Source organism: Ceratotherium simum, chromosome 38, assembly GCF_057802395.1.
Source record: "Ceratotherium simum simum isolate JZ-2026a chromosome 38, ASM5780239v1, whole genome shotgun sequence".
Classification (NCBI taxonomy): Eukaryota; Metazoa; Chordata; class Mammalia; order Perissodactyla; family Rhinocerotidae; genus Ceratotherium; species Ceratotherium simum.
Window position 1 is genome coordinate 24398288 of NC_141937.1, and position 23331 is coordinate 24421618.

The window sequence follows — 23331 nt, forward strand, 5'->3', positions numbered from 1 at the left end:
CCGTATAGTGCCTACCACATAGGAGGAGCTTAATATATTTTTTGCTAAATGAAAAATGACAATTTTCTCCCACTTGACTCCTTGATTTTAACTCCTCTGCACTCAATCTTTCCTCTACAGTCATAGACAAGAATCCTCTAGCACTTCCTCAACCACATCAACACTAGAATCTTGCACTCCACTCCATTTAATTGACAATCGTTTGACATCACATTTCCTACTCTCTATCATCTCTATCATCTGTATCTCTACCCCTCCCTTCTGGGCATGATCTTCTGCCACATCAGCCCTCCTCTATCACAGACCCTCATTCCCTTTCTGGCCTTCTTGGCTTCAAGCTGCTCTACCCAGCCAGCAGCCTGTGGTTAATTATTATAGTAAACACTTCTATTTCCATGTTTAATACACACACACGCATGAGTGTGCCAGTTCCAACATTAACAGACCACACTGTTTTCTTCATTCCTGTTCCTGATCTAACAAGCACAGCTGGAAAATATCACATCTAACTTCAACTGGACCTTCCACACAAATAAAACTATAACTGTTTTTCTCTTGCATACCGTGATCTTGTTCATGCCACTTTAACAAATTCTCCATCTGCAGCCCATACTTGGTAAGTGCAAGACCTCAAGTCTTTTTCCCCTTTCTTATGATTCTGTAAGAGTTCGCAAATGGAGAGTTGTTTCACATATGATTCTTTCCCATGTCTATGATGCTATTGTCAATTCACGGCCATGGTGCATTACCACTTGACTAGTCTTTTTTTTTCCTGCCTTGCCTCCCCCAGGAGTTCATTATACATGCCTGTACATGTATGAACCTAGTAGTGGACAGCAAGCTAATCAAGAGATATAGCTAGATGCTGGGCATTCACCTAGCAACTTGTATTTATTCTCAGTGGCATCAAAATAATATTAAGCCTTCAGGATTACACTCTTGGATTACCAATAGTAGTGACATAATCAGTATCATTATTACTAGCATGTTGATTTCTTCTCTTTTCTTCAACTCCTTAGATGCTACCAATATTTATTAAGTCTCTCAGAGAATGGCTTTCCTTTCTAGCTGCTTGTCATCATCTTAATTCCGCCCTTTGCCATCATATCTGATTAATTGAAAAAAGGCTTCTAATCTGGCTTCCCTGATCTCAGTCTCTTCCTGACTCAATTCATACTATTCATAATTGCCATCCTTCTCCAACAGATTTCATCATATCATTTTCTCTTCTATGAGAAAATTTTGATAACTTCTACTTTTTGGATAAATGTAACATTAAGTGTTTCCTCTCCTCGTAAATCCATCAATATTAAATTCAGCTTCATCTTTTACTCTATTTTTCACTAGGATTTCGCCTCCAAGCCTTATTCTTAAAACAGTTTATGGATTTCCAACTTGAAGAACACTACTTTATCCGATGTGTTCAACAACTCTGTATTCAAAAAACAATTGAAATGATGAAAGAAAAAATTTTTAAGGTAAAATATGTATTTACATTAGAAAACATAGAAGCTTTCCCTTCAAAGATGAAAAATTTGACAACTTCTTTAAAATATGGTACGTGACAGATCAGATTGAGAAAAATATGGACCACGATTCAAATCAACCAACAGAAAGGTGGAGAAATTAGTATGTCCAGATACTAAAGCTAAAATCTAGTTACTGGATAAACTGTAGCTCACATTCATGAAAATATTTTTCTGGATCCACAAGAAAGTAAGGGAAAACTTCAGGGATGCACTACCAGAGAGAGAGAATTGAAACTGGAGAGGTGAGGGGTAAGCAAAAAAGGTACAACCTGGGGTTACTTTGAGAGAAACGTTGGCACTGAGATGCTACGCCTTGGCTTTGCCTCAAGGTTGGGTGAACAGAATCTGAAACTCCAACATTAAGATGAGACCCTTGATGGTGAACAAAATGGACCTAAGTTAGTAGCAACAAGGGAACCCAGGAGAACCAAACTCAATCCTCTCTATAGCAAAGTATTTTCAATTATAAGGGTATGCCAAGGATTGCCATAGATTATGACATCATCATAAAAATTGACTAAATGTACAAAAAGACAGTCCACCGTGAGTATGAATCAGCAGAAGAAATATTAACAACCTATTTAGACCCCCAATAACTTCAAATTGTGGAATCACCAGATATAAAATACAAAATAACTTTAAATAAAATATTGAAAGAAATAAATGATAAATTCAAAGAAGCAAGCAAACAAGAGGAAATAATTTTTTAAAAAAGGATCAGGCAACCTTTAAAAATAAAGTTTTCAGAATGAAAACAATCACTGAAATTAGAAAATTTCTCAATAAGTAGACAGCTTAGATAGAGCTGAAGTGAGAATTAGGAGATTGGAAGATTGCCCTAAAGAAATTACACAGAATGAAGCAGAAAGAGAAAAGGCAATGCAATATATGAAAAAGAGATAAATAAACATGAAGAATAGAATAAGATATCATAAAGGAATAACACAAAGAGGGGAGGAGAGGAAACATTCAAAGACATAATGTTTGAAAATTTCCCAGAACTGATGACAGATTTTGGAAAGATATACGAAATATATCCATACCTACATATATTGTACTAAAAGTGCAGAACACCATAACTTAAGAGATCTTAAAAGTAATCAGATAGAAAGAGATCATTTGCAAAGAAATGATAATTAGCCTGAAAGCAGACTTCTCAATAGCAACAACGGAAGCCAGGGACATTAGAATAATTTCTTCAAGAAATTATTTCAAGAAAGTAACTATCAACTTGCTATTTTATACCAAGCAAAATTTCTTCAAGCTTGAGAGTGAGTTAGACATATTTCAAGCATTTTAAGATAAACAAAATCTAAGAGAGAAACAGTATACTTGCATAAGAAATTTCTAAAAGATATACTTCCAGAAGAAAAAAAAAAATGATTCCAGAAGGAACGTCTAAAAAGAAAAGTGAGAAGGAATTGATAAACGTGTAGGTAAATCCTAATAAACTTTGGCTTATAAAGTAATAATTAAAATATCTAATTTTGGAAATTAAATAAAATGACAGAACTGAAAAGAGTAATAGCGTGGAAGTCAGGAGAGATGATCAGAAGCATATTGTTCTAGTACTCTTGTCTTTTTCAGAAATAGAAGGGCGTAAATGATTGACTAAATTTAGACATTTTAAGTTCATGGGCACCCAATAAAATATCAAGAATAATAAAAGAATATATCATTCTAATCAGTAAAGGAAGAATAATGGAAAAACAAGTGAACTTAATAGAAAGAAAAGCAGGAAGAAAGGACGGAAGGACAGAAGGAAGGAAGGAAGCAAGGAGGAAAGGAGGGAAAGAAAGAAGGAAGGATAGAAGGAAGGAAGAGGGGGAAATAAGTATAGAAAAAACAGACAAATAGAAAGCACAAATTAAGATCACGGAAAAAAGAAATAAATGTCACTAATCCAATATTTGTGTATATAGACCAAACCTGCCAGTTAAAAAGCAGAAATTTTAAGGCTACACAAACATAACCATTCAACTACATGCTTTATATAAAAGACACATCTAAAATATAAAGACAGAAAATGATTATAAGATACATCTGGCAAATAGCCCAAAGAAAGCGAGAAGAGCTATATTAAGATTATAAAAATAGTTTTTAAGACAAGAAAAATTGTTAGGAAGAAGTGATACAATCTAAAGATTAAAGTTTCAAATCACCAATAAGATTTAACAATTAGGTATATAATATGAACCTTTCTTGAATTACATAACGCAAAACATTCATAGTACAGAAAGAAATTGACAAATTCTCATAATAATATGAGGATAAAACATACCTTTCTCAATTATTGATAGTTCAAGCAGGAAAAAATCTGTTAAAATATGGATATTTTGAACTACCTAATTTGGTTTAATGGATATTCACGTATTTCTGTATAACATATACATAGAGAGAGACAGGGAGAGAGAGAAACAGAGAGATATTCCATATTCTTCTCAAGCGCACATGGTACATTTATCAAAATTGGATACATTAGTCCATAAACCAAGACTCATTTTATATATACAGTCACGTGTCACTTAATGACAAGAATACATTCTGAGAAATGCATCGTTAGGCGATTTCATCGTTGTGTGAGCATCATAGAGTGTACATACACAAACCCAGATGGTATAGCCTACTACACACCTAGACTATATGGTACTAATCTTATGGGACCACAATCATATACCCAGTCCATTGTTGACAGAAACATTCTTATGCTGCGCATGACTGTATATATCCTACATTCTCTGGCCACAATGCAATTAAATCAGAAATCATTATTCAAAGAGATAAATTTTTAACATCTTCTTACGAAAAATTTCCGACACATACAAGAGTAAATGGAGTAGATCTAGAATGCCCATTTACCCTTCAGCTAGCTTCAACAGTTATTCAACTCACAGCCCATCATTTTTTATCTATATACACACCACTCCCATCTGAATTTTTCTAAAGCAAATTCGCCCATAAATATTTCTGTCTGTAACTCTACAAGAAGGACTCTTTTTTTTTTAACACAACCATAATACCACTATATACCTTTAAAAATATATAAAAATTCCTCAAATATCCAGTCAGTGTTCAAATTTCTCTGATTATCTTGTGTTTTCTTAAATTTATTCAATTCAGGATCCAAATAAGGATCATGCATTGTATGATTGTATTTGATGGATATGACTTCTAAGTCCCAAGTAGATACATTATTAAGACCCCATATGATTGAAATTTTAAAACCACACTTCCAAATAACACAGAGGTCACAGAAGAAGAATAATGGAATATTATAAGTACTTGTAACTGAACGAAGAGCAAAATACCAATATAGCTAAAACTTTGAAAGGCGATAAAAGCAATAATTTGAAGAAAATTTTATACTTTGATGTTTATATCAAAAAAAGAAATGGTGAAAATTAGTGATTTAAACATGCAACTTAAGGAAGTGAGGGGTAGGTAATGCTAGAATAGAAATAAAGAAAACAAAAGGAAGAAATAAAGAATAGATTATTGAAATAGAAAACTAAAATATAACACAGGATCGACGTGATGGAATAAAGATAGCCCCAATTCTTTGACGCTCATCCCATTGATAGGAGGGGTCTATTTCCCCTCCCCCTGAATATTTGTTCTCTGACTGCTCTGACCAAGAATATGACAGAAGTGATGCTTTGCCAGCTCTAGGTCTAGACTTTAAGAAGACTTGGCAATTTCTACTTCCCATCTCTTGGAACATTCTGAGAGCCCCAAGCTGCAATGTAAGAAGTCTTAATACTCTATTGGAAAGGCCCTGTGCTACATGGATAGAGCGAGAACTCCAGCTGAGCTCAGCCCTCTAGTTTTTCTTGCCAAGGTAACAGGCATGTGAGTGAAACTATCTTTGACTCTCCAGACCAGACCAATTACCAAGTGAAGACCACCAGGTAAACCCAGTCAATATCACATGAAGCAAAAGAGTGACCCAGGCAAACTCTACCTGAATTCCTCACCCACAAAATCATGAGATAATGAAACAGTTGTTTTTTAAGTCAATTAGTTTCGAGGGTAGTTTGTTACACAGTAAAAGGTAATGAGACCAATAAACAAAGCCAAAAGTTGGTTTTTTGAAAAGACTAATAAAATTTGTCTCTAATCTCTAGTGATATTTGCCAAGGGAAAAAAAAACACAAAACATTAAGAAAAAAAGGAGTTGGATGTTAACTATACTTATTGTGCTGATCATTTTGCAATATATACAAATATCGAATCATTGCATGGTACACCTGAAACTAATATAATGTTATATGTCAATTACACCTCAATTAAAGAAAAAGAAAAACAGGACTATATATCAGACAATATATCAGGGAGGTGACTCTGCATTAAAGCCATTAAGCAGGATCAGGACCATCTGATGTGGCAGAACAAGAGCTTGATTGAGGTATGGATTCTTCCACCAATTAACTCTGGGAAAGTTATTTAAATCTATCAGACCTCAGTTTGACTAAAAATAAAAACAAAAACCCCTAAAGCTCCTTCTTTAGGTATGATTCCTCGATGCTGTGATTTTTAAGGAGCTTGTACTTAGGAAATGGTGGAATTTAGGCCAAGGAACAAAGTAGAGTTCAGAAGGACACCAACCATTACTTCTTGTTCTCTTTGCTTAAGATGAAAAAAAAAAACGTGGAGACGAACCTACCTTTTCTTTTTCTTTTTTTTTTTTTTGTGAGGAAGATCGGCCCTGAGCTAACATCTGCCACTCCTCCTCATTTTGCTGAGGAAGACTGGCCCTGGGCTAACATCCATGCCCATCTTCCTCCACTTTATATGGGATGCCGCCACAGCATGGCTTGACAAGCGGTGCATGGGTGCGGGTCCCAGGATCCGAACCAGCGAACCCCGGGCTGCCGCAGCGGAGCTCCAGCAATTAACCACTTGCGCCACCAGGCCGGTCCCCTGCCTTTTCTTTTATAGAGTTTTACTATATATATTGAGGACTTTCTTTTCAATAAAGTTAATAAAAATCTGTTGAATTAAATTCACACAAACACACAAAAAGTTTTTTTCCCAGTATTAAAGAAATATCACATTAGCTAGTTTGATAGACATTATGCCTACAAGGAAAGAACTAATTTTCATTCTTAGATACTCTATAAAACACTGTTTACTAAATTCTGGTTTTTGAATAATTTTGCAAGATTCTGAGACTCCTACAAATGGCTTATGCTACAATATGGTGTGGAGCTCAATTGCAATTAAGTGCTTATCAAAAACATGGCCCCAACTTCTACTTTCCTCTGCGTTTTTCAGTGGTAACTTAAAATTTTCCTAAGACTTGACAAATTATTTTTGCCTTTCTGTGGGTTTTTTAACATGGAATTTAGTTAATGAAGTTTTGTAGCACGCTATATTTTTGCTGATATTTTGGAATGGTTTTGAAGCATATGGATAGAGGGGGTGGACAGAGCCATAGTTCCATCAAAATGTTCTAGCTTGTTACCTTAGACAAAATAAAAAAGCTGTATCATGTTTTCCCCTTAGTTTCTGGTGAGAAAGTTTATTAGTTTAAATGCCTTTTCAAATTCCAAAATATTTCTATCTCAATTTTGAAATTTAGTGTATAATAAAAAATCTAGACCAGTTGACATAAAGAACAGGTAATAGGTTCCAATGGAAAGATTAGGCCATTCTATAAAAGGATATCATTAGGATTTTTTTTTTAATTTCATTTTAAATTAGCAAAGCCATTTCACATATTCAGTTGTTTTCCAATGAGGATAAACATTTGCATGGTAAAATTAAGAGACATTCATGATTTGGTATACACAGTATAAACATGAGAAGCATCATATTCATTAATAGATACAGATTAATCTTTCACTTTTCCACTCTGAACATATAAACACATCTTTAAATAGATATAGCTCTATAATATGACATATTTATGTAAGAGTTCTCTATATTCTTACTAAAATTAAGATTAGAGCATCAATCTTGTCCTTTACCCATTACTATTTCAAAAAATAAAAATTAAAAAATCCTAGCTAGATGCTTTTTTATTTCAAAGTGTCCTCTTGATCTTTGTGAGCAAGCTAGATACCTACTCCTAGGCATTACTAATTCCTTTCTCTCCAAGTTATTTTTAGGGCGCTTTAGCTTTGTTAGGATGTCCACCAAATGCTAAGACATTAAATATTGAGTTTCCTCTTCTATGTCCATCCCACAGATAGGAGATTTCTTGCTTCAAACCTCAGTGCACACATGTAAACACAATTACTCAAAACAAGGCAACAAGTGAGAAGCAGGGTTAAAATAAGAACTCAGACAATCTGACTCACAATCCAGCATTCAACCCCCTAGAACTTGCTGTTTTCCTTTGTCCTCTTTGCTGTGCACCAAGATACTTGTTCTTTAGCAGGGTGTTTCTGCTGCAAATCCAGTTGCTACTGCATTATGCAATGAAGTCAGAAGCCTGAGCTTGTGACATCAATGTAGGTTGCTATGGTAACTCTTTCCATAAGTATTACAGGTTCATTGTAGGCTCAAAAAAGAGGACTTCAGCAGACTAGCAAAATAGCTGGCATTATTCAGCCCAAATTACAACAAGGGGTGCAAAAAAATGTTTTTACTAGCGACAATAAACACAGATTTTTGTATCTATTTTTTATGTCATTATTGAAAGTCGTTTTTAAAATATATTTGTTTTTTTAAAAAATGAAAATTTTCCAATGGAAATAGCATTGCCATTGACCTTTTGATATAACAGTTCCACGTGATCGGGGCATGAGAGAATTTCACTGTGACACAGCTAATCATTGCATGCATTGGTCATTCCAGAAGTCAAGTAATGTTAGGCATTATCTGTTATGAATAAACTCATAATAGCATGATTTCAGTCTAGTTTTCCTACAGGAATTATAAAAAGGTCCCACAGAGTTGCATCTATGTAAGCAATTTTAGACGACAAGTTTTCCCATCTGCTGCTAACAAAACAATAGTAAAGATCACCATTTTATTGCATATGTTCATTCTTAATTCTGTAGAATATTTTTGCCAGTGCTGATTCAGTTCAAATGGTTAAATCCACCTCCATCTGTAGGAGATATTTAGAAAGATTCTTTCTCCATCACGTTTTTTTCAACCTGAATTTGAAGCACACAGCTGAATAACTACAAAACCTGAATTCCTTTCTTTTACAGCTCCTTTTTTTTTTATCATCTATCATTATCGACGTGAGAATCTTAGTTCAATTCTGCAATCATGCTTGGGCTAGGCATGAGGTCTACACAGCTGGCATTTGAACTTAGGGCTAACTGACTCCAAATGTTTATGATGTTTTAACAGAAATTAAGGATAATTTCTTCTTACTCACTGTGGGAAAAATTGAAAATTGCATCATGATCCTAAGGATTCCTTGACATAGAATTCATGGAAGCAGAAAGCAGATGGTAGTCTCCAGGTTGACTTCATAAACACTTTTGATGACTGACTTTTCTGGTTTCGTAACACTCAGCAGTTCAGAAAGTGTTTGCCTGAAGCCTTTTTTACTCCCTTAGTATAAATGAAAATGTCTCTCAAAAATATTGGTTCTATAACTTTTCTTAGACAGTTGCATTGATATTCTAATATGTTCCAAGCTTCTCTACTGTCTTCAACTCAGAAATATATTAATAATTTAATGTGTATAGTATGTTGCAGTTTATAAATCATACTAAACATTCATCCATTCAGCATATATTTATTGAGCCACTATTATGAGTCATGGCACAAATGTCAGCTATGAAATTACAGCAAAAAATGAAAATGGTCCCCAAATTAAAGGAGCATATAGTCTATAATGGGAGAAAGTCATTAATCAAATAACAACATAAATAAATGTAAAATTGAAACAGTGTCCAGACAGTAGAAAATAAGAAAGGCTAAAAACAGATCATCTAAGAGTCAACCCTAAATGATATAAAAAGAACAGAAGAAACACACAGAAGCAGAAGGAAGAAAACAATAAAAGGAAAAGTAAAACTCTAGGAAATGTAATGCAACAGGTGACAGGAATATCAACAAAATCAAACTGGTTCTCTGAAAAGATAAATAAAATTGACAAACCTCTGGCAAGATTGATCAAGAAAACAGAAGCAAGGCAAAAGTAAACATTTGAAATGAACACAAAGGGAACACAATTAGAGATACAACAGGAATTTAAAAGGAAATCAGATATAATGAGCTTTATGTCAATACATTTGGAAGCATAGATAAAAGAGACAAATAAAATGAATCAACAAGAAACAGAAACTTGGAGAGACCCAGAAGCACCAAAGAAACTGAATTAGAAATAGAAAATCTTCCCAGATAGAAAGCATCAGGCCTAGATGATGTTATAGGTAAATCAACCAAAATTTAAGGATGGATAATTCCAATCTCACAAACTCTTCTAAATAACTGAAAAAAGAGGGAACTATCCAAATAAATTATTTTAGGAGTCTAGTATAATTTGATTAAAACAAAAAACTAAACAAGAGCAGTATGAGAAAAGGAAAGTAAATGACAATATCTCCCATGGACATAAATACAAAAATCCTAAAGAAAGTATCACATCCAGCAATGTAATAAAATCTGTAACCCTCCTCTTCTTCCAAGTTCAATCATTAATCAGTGTTTTTGAATCTATCATTCTCTACTTTGTACTTTACATTTTAGTAATAATAACAAACTGTGGTGTTCTTATGAACATCCCTTGCATTTCACTCTTCTCTGCCTTTCCTGATAATGTTCTATCTAGACCCGCATTCTTCATTTCTTTAACTAGATAACTTATCTTTTAAAAATCACCTCATCTTTCTCTCCTTCTGGCCAGAACTTTTTCTTATGATTTATCATATACTAAAAAGTATTTTAATGGGTGTCTTTCCCAGAAAGAACCATACGGTCACAGATCATGTCTGTTTTATCTTTAACCCTTAGCTATTAATAATATGTCCTGGCACATAGTAAGTGCCTAGAATGGAGCAAAATCTTCTAAATCAACCTCCTTTATTAAGTTTGGTTTCTACCACATGGTCAGTCTGATGAACTAAGAGAATGACCTTCATTCAGTTCTTCAGTATCACCTATAGTTATAACATCCACATTCTTACATTTTCTTTAACTTTTATGTGTAAAATATTTGTCATTTCTCATGGACATCTTTATGTGTTCCTCTAGTTTTATTTTTTCTTTTTAATTTTTTTTCCAGCTTCATTGAGATATAACATTGTGTAAGTTTAAGGTGTGCAAAGTGAGGATTTGATACATGTGTATCACGAAATGATTACCACAATAAGGGAAATTAACACATCCATTACCTCACAAAGTTACCTTTTTTTAATGGTGAGAAAATTTAAGAACTACTCTTTCACAATTCTCAAGTATATAGTACAGTATTGTTAACTATAGTCACCATGCTTACTTTAGAGCCCCAGAAGTTATTCATCTTATAACTGGAAGTTTGTACCCGTTGACCAACGTCTCCTAGCTTCCCCTACCCCATCTCCTGATAACCACAGTTCTACTCTCTGTATCTAAGTTAGGATTTTTTAGATTCCACATATAAGTGAGATTACACAGTATATGTCTTTCTCTTCTGACTTATTTCACTTATCAAAATGCCCTAAAGCATCATCCATATTTTCGTGGTGGCAGGATTTCCTTCTTTTTATGGCTGAATAATATTCCATTGCATGTATGGCACCACATTTTGTTTATCCATTCATTCATCAAGAGACACTTAGATTGTTTCCACATCTTGACTATTGTGACTAATGCTGCAATGAACATGAGGGCACAGATATCTCTTAGAGATAGTGATTTCATTCCCTTCAGATATATACCTAGAAGTGGAATTGCTGAATCATATAGTAGTTCTATTTTTAATTTTTTGAGTACCCTCCATACTGTTTTCCATACCATAAGTTGGTATGCCACATGCCAACCATAAGTTGGCCGTACCAACTTACATTCCCACCAGCACAGAGGTTCCCTTTTCTCCACATCCTCACCAACATTCCTATCAACATTCTTATTTTGATAATAGCCCTTCTAAAAGGTGTGAGGTGATCTCACACTGTGGTTTTAATTTGCATTTCCCTGATAATTAGTACCTTGAGTATCTTTACGTGTACCTCTTGGCCATTGGTATGTCTTTGAAAAAATGTCTATTTAGATTCTGTGCCCATTTTTCAATAAGATCTTTTTTTTATTATTGGGTTTTATGAGTTCTTTATATATTTTTTATATAAGGGGTATTTTATGTATACCTCTTATCAGATATATGATTTGCAAATATTTTCTCCCCTACCATAGGTTGCCTTTTCATTTTGTTGGTGGCTTCCCTTGTTGTGCAGAAGCTTTTAGTTTGATGTATTCCCACTTGTTTATTTTTGCTTTTTTTGCCTTTGTTTTTGGTGTCAAGTCAAAAAAATCATTGCCAAGACCAATGTCAAGGAGCTTACCACCTATGTTTTCTTGTAGGAGTTTTGTGTTTGCAAGTCTTACACTCAAGTCTTTAATCCATTTTGAGTTGATTTTTGTGTATGGTGTAAGATAGGGGTCCAGTTTCATTCTTTTGCATGTGGCTGTCCAGTTTTCCCAACACCATTTATTGAAGAGACTCTCCTTTCCCCATTGTACATTCTTGGCTCCTTTGTCATAAATTAATCGGCCATATATGTGTGGGTTTATTTTTGGGCTTTTATTTCTGTTCCATTGATTTATGTGTCTGTTTTTATGCTAATACCGCACCGTTTTGATTACTATAACTTTGTAACAGAGTTCGAAATCATAGAATGTGATGCCTCCAGCTTTGTTCTTCTTTCTCAAGATTTTTTTGGCTATTTGGGGTCTTTCGTGGTTCCATACAAATTTTAGGATTGTTTGTTCTAATTCTATGAAGACTGCCGTTGGTATTTTGATAGGGATTGCATTGAATCTGTAGACGGCTTTGGGTAGTATGGACATTTTAACAGTATTAATTCTTTCAATCCATAAGCATGGAATATCTTTCCACTTATTTGTGTCTTCTTCAGTTTTATTTATCAATGTCCTATAGTTTTCAGTGTACAAGTTTTTCACCTCCTTGGTTAAATTTATTCCTACGTATTTTATTCCTTTTGATGCAATTGTAAATGGGATTGTTTTGTTAATTTCTCTTTCTGATAATTTGTTACTAGTGTATAGAAGCACAACTGATTTTTGTACATTGATTTTGTATCGTGTGACTTTACTGAATTCATTGATTAATTCCAACAGTTTTGTGGAGTCTTTAGGGTTTTCTATATATAATATCATGTCATCTGCATGACATAAGGAATTTTGATACTGCTATACATACACACTGGAACTGAACAATTAAGTAATTGGGTGCTGGATGTGGAAGCCAGGTTTCTTCATGTTCGAATGGAAGATTACAGAAAGCAGGGAAGGAGGTTAAAATAAGCCATGTGGTGACGGATTGGATTAGAGTCAGAGACTTCAGTATGAACTCACGTTTAGCTTAGTACAGACACAGATTATTACACTTAGAGATAATTATAGATATGTGTATATGAATGGGTTGGTATATACACATAAAATTCCTTGTTCTGTCTGTAGAGAGGGCCTAGAAGCAATGGCATCCCAGTAGCAACAAGCACACCTGCCACCGGAATCTCATTCTCTAATATCATTTTCCAATAAAAAGAATCAGGGGTCCTTGGAGAAAGAAACGATTCTAAGACCGAGGCAGAAAATATATAGAATGAACCTAGAGCATCTTGTAGTGCCAGAAAGTAAGGAGTTGCTTTTTAAAAAATGATGAGATATGCAAAGGGACAGAGCAGACAACCGAAAGAGCTCCCAATAGTCAAGCTGGAAAATTTGAGAAACCCAAGGAAAGTAGTATTGGCTTATAATCCAAAGTAAAAAATAAATCTATGACTCCGTACTGATATAGATAAATAATTGAACAAATAAATAAATAAGGAAGAGTAGACAAGTCTCCCACAGAGACTTCCAAATAATTAGCGTAGATACCTTGCCCTCAGAAAGGTGGATAAATCCCCACACGTTAAATGTGGGTTGTGCACAGTGACTTCCTTCCAAAGAGTATGGTTCACGGGTTTGGATCCTGGGCGTGGACCTACACACTGCTTATTGAACCATGCTGTGGCAGGCGTCCCACATAAAATTGAGGAAGATGAGCACAGATGCTAGCTCAGGGCCAATCTTCCTCAGCAAAAAAGAGGAGGATTAGCAACAGATGTTAGCTCAGGGCTAATCTTCCTCACCAAAAAAAAAAAGGGGGGGGGGAGAAGAGTAACTTTACAGTGAAGAAACCTGACAAACATTAGCTCAGCCAGTTGATCAAGGTCAACATCAACAGTGATGAGTCATGTTGATAGTACATACCTTTGATGTGATGTGATGAAAACAGTCCTTTACCTGTTTAGTCTTCCTCCCAAAAATTCATAGCCTCCAGTCTAATCATGAGAAAATCATCAGACAAATCCCAGTTGAGGAACATTGTACAAAATGCTTGACCAGTACTCCTCAAAATTGTCAAGGTCATCAAAACAAGGAAAGTTTGATAAATTACCACAGCCAAGAGGAGCCAAGAGGACACATGAGGACTAAATCTAATGTGTATCCTGAATGGGATCCTTGAAAAGAAAAAGGATGTTAGGCAAAAAACTAGGGAAATCAGAATAAATTATAGACTTTAGTTAAAATAACATATCAATGTTGATTCAATAATTGCAACAAATGTACCATACAAATGTACAAATATAAGACATTAATAATAAGGAAAATTCGGTATGGGATACATGGGAACTCTGTACTGTCTTAAACTGCTCTAAAATTAAAATTGTATTTTTTTTTAAAGATTTTATTTATTTATTTTTTCCCCCCCAAAGCCCCAGTAGATAGTTGTATGTCATAGTCGCACATCCTTCTAGTTGCTGTATGTGGGACGCGGCCTCAGCATGGCTGGAGAAGCGGTGCGTCGGTGCGTGCCCAGGATCCAAACCCAGGCCGCCAGCAGCAGAGCGTGTGCACTTAACCACTGAGCCACGGGGCCGGCCCTAAAATTGTATTTTAAAAAGAAAAAAATTTAAAGACAGAACTATTGTTACGTTAAAGCTAAAAACAAAAACATTAGCCAGCATTACTAAGAATTTTTTTTTATTTGGTAGACAATTAATACAAGAAATATGTAGCAACCTAGGACTTTATTAAAACTTAAATGTTTTTAATCATTGCTCCAACTAACCCTGGTCTGATTCTTATATATGATTCAACTCATGTTGAATCTCTTCTTCAAGTTAGACCCTCCTTGAACTTGATTTGATATGTTCAACAGCTTTACCACCCACTTTAATTTGCCTACAAGGAAATCTCGTGGATGTCAGTGGCTTTTATACTCGATAGGCAGTTCCTAACACTCTAAACACGCCATTATTCAGTGCTCTTTGATTTATAGATCAAAGGATAAGTTACCCTTTTGAATCAGTGAAAAACTAATGAAAAGTAAGAGGTCAATCACAAATTACATTGACTTACTAGTAACACAAATCCACACATGACCATTTTTCCTAATAAAAATTAGATTTCACATCACTTCTGTCTCCCATGTTTAATTCTTTGCCTTCTGAAGTCAGAATTTACATATTTAATTTTTGTCAAGTAAATCCTGTTACAACAAACTACACCATGCATAGTAGGTTTTATGTGGTACTATATTCTTTTTAAAACGTGAAGGTAAAAATCCAAGCTATAACAGGGGTAAGTAAAAGACATGTTTAAACAATATGAGTTTTAAAATAGTCATACAATGGTTTTCCATATACTCCCAGGAAATTGCTCGTTGCCTCTCAACCATAACATAGATACGTATCTCTGTGAATCAAAGACTTCTGTGAAGGCTATGTTTTTGGGGACTTGAAGATGAATATGAAGCAAAGATGGGAAGAAACAGTAGAGACAGGTAGTTGAGCTCCCCTATCATAGAATGTTTGAAGAAGCTGTTTGCATATGATTATTCATCCCATTCATCTCTTCCCTGCACACTCTCTGTCACATGCCATAAATCTCCCTCTCAGAGTTCTCAGGCCTTGAAGATCTAGAATCTGGTATGAGCATAATATAGGCATAACTTAGAATTTTATGGTTCTTCACAAAGTCCTAAAACACCTAGTGACAATGGCCCTTGACTTCGATGGGGCAGGTGGAAATACAGATGAAAGGCGAGAGACTGAGAAATTTTACCAATTATCAAGTGCTCAAAACCGTTCAGTTCAAAGTCAACTTATCTATTCCCAAGCCCAATGGGCCTTCCCCGGTACCAAATGTCTCTGTGTACATACCACCCTGAGCCAACTTTAACCTGCATTTGGAGGATATGGGCCATTATTTTATTCAGACTAAGTATGCCATTTTCTCTTCTTGGTAAAGTATAAAGTGATGTGGTAACTTGGTGGTCAGCTCAGTGTTCCTGCCTTATTTGTTGGTAAGAAAAAGCTTCCTCTGGTGACTGGTAAAGGGAACTAGCCTTGTGTCCAAGTTGAAACTTGAAAATTCCTCGCAAGCAAAATTCACCCTGCCAAAATTCCTACAGAGGGTGTGTTCTGAGAGAAAGGAAAAAAGCGAGTGCAGCCAATTTATTTACCTTATAATTCTTTAATATATTTGGTAATTCACAAGTCTTACAAAACTTTGTACACCAGAAAGTTTGGAGTCTATAGTTGCCTTTGGGGTGGGGGGACGCACATGTGTGTGTTGGGTTGGGTTGGGTTGCCTTTCCACGCATCTAAAAGTCAGTTATGGAAGGAAGATAAGCTATTTTGTGGTACTCAAACTCTTTCAACCATAGTGCTTGTGACAACTGCTATTGTGTATTTTATCAAATGACATATGGGCTCAAATTGAGACAACATATTTTTAAGTTGCTGGGTCTTTTGGAAATTAAATGTAAAAACAAGGTTACACATATTGGAGGTGCTGGATCCCGATGGAACCATGAGACAATGTAGGAGGGAAGACAACACAGCTATTTATACCTTGCCTCACTTCCAATTCTGGAAGCTGGCTTGATTCTATAACCAATCCAGGGTCTGGATTGGGTCTGATCTCAGGTATCTTGTTCTAGTCCACAGAGACCCCATAAACCTGAGTTCATCCCTGGTCATCCTCAATCTCTATAAAGGTGAGGTTATTCTATAGTCAAACCTCAGAAATGTGTCTTCCCTGGGACAAATCAAGAAATCTATTTAACACCTTAACTTTCCTGACTGTACCAGAGCTAACTTAAAATTAACCCTTTCACGCAAAGTGATCCAAATCTAGCGTCTGAATACAGACCCTTTATTTTTTTTAATTTTTTTTAATTAATTTATTTATTTTTTCCCCCAAAGCCCCAGTAGATAGTTGTATGTCATAGCTGCACATCTTTCTAGTTGCTGTATGTGGGATGCGGCCTCAGCGTGGCCGGAGAAGTGGTGCGTCCGGTGCGCGTCCAGGATCTGAACCCGGGCCGCCAGCAGCGGAGCGTGCGCACTTAACCACTAAGCCACGGGGCCGGCCCTGAATACAGGCCCTTTAAAATAAGATTGAGCTACTCTGGTGTCTTCACAATCCTTTGCTCTGCTCACACCATCCCTGGTCTAGATCCAACTTCTATGCTGGTTCTAGACTGGCCTGCTGAGTGCAGGATTCAAAAGAGAGGCTCATAAATATTCTCAAAAATTTTTTCTGCAACTTTAGGTCAAAGTTACATTATAATTATGGTATTTTGTTCAGTTCTCAACCAGGGTAATTTTACTCAGTGCATCAATGCATGCCTTTGCAGTTTTAATTGAACTCCTTTTTTTTATGATTAAATACCATAGCCAAAATACTATATTTTCTGCTGGTTTTCACCCCAGAGATAGCTGTATTTTTTGGTGGTGAAGCAATCCTCTACTTATTCCCTCTCCATACCACAGATTTGACTCTTGTACTAACCACTTTGACTCTCTAGGACTGCAAAATTGTCAGTGTCTTTCAGTTTAAATCCTTTAAACTTTCAGGGGCTGGCCCCATGGCGTAGAGGTTAAGTGCGCACGCTCCGCTGCTGGCGGCCCGGGCCCGGATCCCAGGTGCGCACCGAAGCCCCGCTTGACGGGCCATGCTGTGGCGGCGTCCCACATAAACTGGAGGAAGGTGGGCATGGATGCTAGCTCAGGGCCAATCCTCCTCAGCAAAAAGAGGAGGATCAGCGTGGATGTTAGCTCAGGGCTGATCTTCCTCACAAAAAAAAAAAAAAAACCTTTAAACTTGCAAAGTTATTCTTCTTCTGACAGGTTTTTTATGTCATGCTATGTTTCAGCAAAGTGGTGTTAGGAATGAACAAGTGATTATAGAAATGAGCAAACCTCTCCAAAAAGTGGAAAATAAAAAAGAAAGGTGATATTGAGGAGTAGGATCTCTTTTTTTTTTTTTGCCCTGAGGAAGATTCACCTTGAGCTAATATCTGTCACAAATCTCCCTCTTTTTGTTTGAGGAAGATTTTCCCTGAGCTAACGTCTGTGCCAGTCTTCCTCTATTTTGTGTGTGGGTCACTGCCACAGCATGGCTGACAAGTGGTGTAGGTCTGCACCCGGGAACTGAACCCAAGCCACCAAAGCAGAGCACGCTGAACTTAACCACTAGCCACTGGGCTGGCCCCAGGATCTCTTTTTTTAAGCCCCAATCTAAAGCAGACTGAAAACTACTCATTCCACTATGGAGAAAGGCTAAGTAAACTATAGTTTCCTATTTTTTTTTAAATTATAGTGTGTGTATTAAGTTGATAGAAAAGCAGCCTCTGTTTTTATAGAGTCTGCGAGTCCTTGCTTTATCACAAGAGGAAGTCTGTAGACTGTCAGGTTCTGGCCAGCTGTGAGTTCATTCATTGTCTAGAAGTTACGATGACAATGATGGGCCAGGGGTGTCAGGCTAGGGGGAGTAGTTGGAATGAATAACTCTTTCTGGTATCCACTAGTGAATAATATTCTATTTATTCTTTCCCCAAAATGACTCCTTGACACTTTTCCCATTCACCTCCTATTCCCCTATATAAATTCTAGTTACTGCAATTTTACATATTATAAATATGCACCAGAGAAGACCTGGTTTTTAGGGAATCAATCATCTCTTCTCTTTGGTATCTTTATGGAATTTTGACTAGTAAAAATTCAGTAAACTAATAAGCAATAAAGTTCAATCTACAACAAATGGCTGTTCCTGAACAGAAGCAAGGACATTACCTTGAGATTTATCAGAGGGAATTTAACATTTGGCAGTTCTTAGTCTCTGAAGATTCTAAAAGGGAGTAAATTTTGAAGGCCTCTACAGGAAGAGGAAACTTTCCAAATATCATATATATAATCGTTCTTGTGTTACCCCAAAATTAAAGAAATATAGTCTTGAACTCACGAAAAAATTAAATAGATTTTCTCTTAGTCAACAATCACCAAATGTTTACTGATTACCTACTATATGGCAGGAACTTTTCTAGGCGCTGCGGATGCAGTGGAAACAGGGAAATGTCTCTAACCTCAATATAAGCTCTAACGCTCTAGAGAAGAGAGATAGGGGATAAACATGTAAATGGACAAATAAGATCATTTCTGGAAATAATAAGTGCTATGAAGAAAATAAAATAAATAAGTGCAACGGGTGGTGCTGCTTTAGTTAGGTGGTCTGGAAAGGTCTCTGATGAGAAGGCATTTGAATAGAGACCCCTTGAAGTCATGTACCTATCTGACCATTTCTTTACAAATGTAGTTCTGAGATTGGCTTTCCCACGGCGTAAATTTGAAGTGGATATTTCTGGATATGGGCCTTACCTACACACCTCCCTTCAGGTATTACTCTTTTTTTTTCCAGTTTTATTGAGATCTAATTGACACATAGCACTGTATACATTTAAGGTGTACAGCACAATGATTTGACTTACATATGTCTGAAATGATTACCACAATAATTTCAGGTAAACTCTTCTTTTTTCTGTCTTTTTCCCTTTGTCTCCCAACCCAACCTTCCTTTCTTTCTACTTCTCTGTTTATGAGTCACTCTTCTTTTTCTTCTCTCTCCTCTTCCCCCTTTCTCTTATATCTTCCATTTTGCTCTCTTTCTACCTCTCCCCCTCAGGCCCATTATTGCTCTCTGCAATGTTTTCCTTGACTTCTTACAAAATGTGTCTTCCTGGCCATCTGGTGCCACCTGAGTCTCTCTTCTGACACCTTCTCTCATTCTCTCCCTGCCTTAAAAGCAAATCAGCCGGCCCCATGGCTTAGCGGTAAAGTGCGCATGCTCCGTTGCTGGTGGCCCGGGTTCGGATCCCGGGCGTGCACCGACGCACCACTTGTCCGGCCATGCTGAGGCCACGTCTCACATACAGCAACTAGAAGGATGTGCAGCTATGACATACAACTATCTACTGGAGCTTTGGGGGAAAAAATAAATAAATAAAATTAAAAAAAAAAAAAGCAAACTGAAGCAAAGCTCTTTGCATTGCTTGTGGAATTTAACAAAAAGAGTCTAACATTTGCTTCTCTAAGTAGTTATGTTGTTCTTCACCTACTTTGGTCTTTGAGTTCTCTCTCTGTGGCCCTTAAGAGGAAGAAAAAAACAATGGAGATATGTAGTGTTATACCAGGTAAATAATGTGTGACAATTTTTTATTGTTTTAATTCTCCTGAATACATGTGAACTTGAAAACACAGTTCTTTCTTTTTTTTGTAGGGGAAGGTTCGCCCTTCCCTAACATCTGTTTGCCAACCTTCCTCCTTTTTGTTTTCTCCCCCCCAAAGTCCCAGTATCTAGTTGTGTATAGTTGCAAGTTCTTCTAGTTCTTCTACGGAGCCACTGCCACAGCTTGGCTACTGATAGACGAGTGGTGTAGGTCTGCACCCATAAACCGAACCCAGGCCACCAAAGTGGAGTGCACCGAACTTTAACCAGTAGGCCATCAGGGCTAGCTCTAAAACACAGTTCTATATTTTATATGTGAAGGAACCATGTGCTCCAGTTAGAAATGAATCTTGACTCTGATCTTTTCAGAAGCTGCATTGCAGAATTTATATGTAATAGAAATGAACTTTCTCTATTTTATGCTTTTAACTGCCATCTCATTGACGTTTCAATGATTCTCTCTACAATAAAAGTATGCAATTATCCATAGTTATTATTAAAGTCAACTTAATAGAACTTGCATTAAAACCAGGAAGGTTTAATATATCCATTATAAGACACACTGAAAATATTTATTTTCAGTTACAGCCTGATAAAGAATGTACTTTTTCTTAGAAAACAACTCTGAACAGAATTATTTTGTATTAATTTCATTATAATAAAACTGAAATACATTTTACAAATTAATACATCAAGTAACACATGGTAGTGAGTTATTTCTAAGTTTAGTTATGATTTTTTTCAATGAAACTATAAGTGTGAAACTCCACAATTTCAAGAAATGACTTGAATAAGACTGAGTAAAAATGAGAAAGGCCAATATTCTTTTTCTAATGGCATAGACATTTAACCTACGTCAAAGGGGACTCACTATAAGGTTATTTCACCCCATTACAGTCTCAATTCAGAAATATGCTAAATACTTGCCTGTTTATCTGGTAAAACATACAGTAATAACACACATACTCAAACTGACGAAACTCTTCCACGTCTGGAAGATTCTACCCCGGGTGACATTATTCTCGGTCTAATAACCCTTCCTGTGCATGCTCACATAGAGTGTCCTATCTTGCTGATAGCTTTGGCCTAGAGAGGTTATATTTGGCCTCACAGCCTGAACAGGAATTTTCTTTCTCAAAAGGGAATGCACCTTTGCCTTCTGAATTTTTTTGTGTGTGTGTGAGGAAGATCAGCCCTGTGCTAACATCTGCCAACTCTCCTCTTTTTGCTGAGGAAGATTGGCCCCGGGCTAGCATCCGTGCCCATCTTCTTCCACTTTATATGGGACGCCGCCACAGCATGGCCTGACAAGCGGTGCATTGGTGCAGGAGAGGGATCCAAACCCCAGGCCACCAGCAGTGGAGTGCATGCACTTAACCGCTATGCCACGAGGCTGACCCCTCCCATTCTTTATTGAGGAGATTTGTGTGCACGTTGGAGCATGCCTCCAACACAGTTTGCAACTCTGCCTTAGCCTCCACTTCCTGCTTGTGCAGAGCTTCAAGGTCAGCCAGAGGTGAGAGCTTAGGGCCTTCTGAGATTCTTCTTGAGTATGCACACAGCATTACACATGGGCATAAACTTCTAAATTTCCAGAAATATGTCAGAGCTTTCCAAAGCCCTTATAGACAGCTCATTCCTCAGCTTTTCTTTTCCAGCTTTTTGACTAATCTATTGTTTGCACCAATTGTTAACCATCATCTCAGGCATCATGATTTTAAAATACTTGCCTGTAAATATTTTCCATAAATGCCCCTTGGGGAGAAGATTTTAGCATTGGGCGAGCTTGAGTCAGATCAAATAAAGGCAAACCTTCCCAGTTAGGTCTTCCAGGGAAACATCTAACAGATCAAATAATATCAATTCTTTGGGAACGCAGCTTGGAAAGAACTCCAGCTCTGTTCTGCTCCCTCAAGTGTTGGGAAGGGAGGCTTTTTTGCTTCAAGGCTCAGGCTGAGCTAGGAGATTGGAGCTTCTGTTCTTACCAACGTTCGCCAGTTTTTCTTGAATAAATGCGTCCTGGGTTGCTACATGCCTTTGGTTAATTTCCAGAGTTCTGAAAAAAATTGATTCTGACTATTTTGCCAGTTTTTTGTTGTTATTATTGTTGTTGTTGCTTTTATGGAAGGATACATTTTCGAATGCCATTTTCACTACACATCACTCTTAGTAGTAAAATTAACCTTACCAAAATTGAACTAATATAATATAGTCAGTTCACCAGTATTTACCAATAAGTTTATGACAACTCAATCTTGCATACTAATCGAGGGTAAAATATACTAAAATAAATAAAATAAAAAAGTATACTAAAGCAGATCAGGTATTTCAACATTTCAACTACAAAACATGGCCACAGGTAATGACACAGAAATATCTTCAGCAAACAGAAAGAACAATTAAGTACAAACATACAGGAACTTGGGTGACTCCTTAAAAGAAATACTATTCAATGGCAGCTGTAGGATCTAAAAGAATAAATCACAATTTTTTAAATTAGAACAACAAATTATAAGATGCAGCTAATAAATTGAGTCAATTCGACTTGGAAAGTTAACTCATCAAAATGAAAGCAAAGGCTCTTTATTAGAAACAGGCTGCATAAGAATATGAAACTCACTTGGTACTTAAACTCTCCTCAAGGATGATTGATGATAGAAGAAGAAACTAAGAAGAAACATATTTTTGCGACTGTACTTTTATTTGCTGACGCTACGGAAAACCAAATCTCTACTACACGAAGGATGAGTTCATAATGGAAAAACACCAAAGCATCTAAATTTGACCGTACCCTGTACTAAGACAAAAACAAACTCAGAAAATGCTTTATGGGAAGACAAAGTTGATTTGCTATTTATTGCATTGATAACTTGCATTTTCTTTCATCTATAGTTTTATTTTTAAATTCAATCTTCTCTAACCGAAATCAGGGTTTTTTTAAATCATATTTTTCATATTTGTCCTCACAGCAATCAATGAGGTAGGTGAGATAAATAGAACTATTCTGGGAGACACAGAATTCTAAATTAAATGATAAAGTATGTCTTCAAATGACAGGGACTAAGTGCTCTTTCAGCTGGATCATTCTGTATTTAAAAGGCCACTTTAATTTGATACC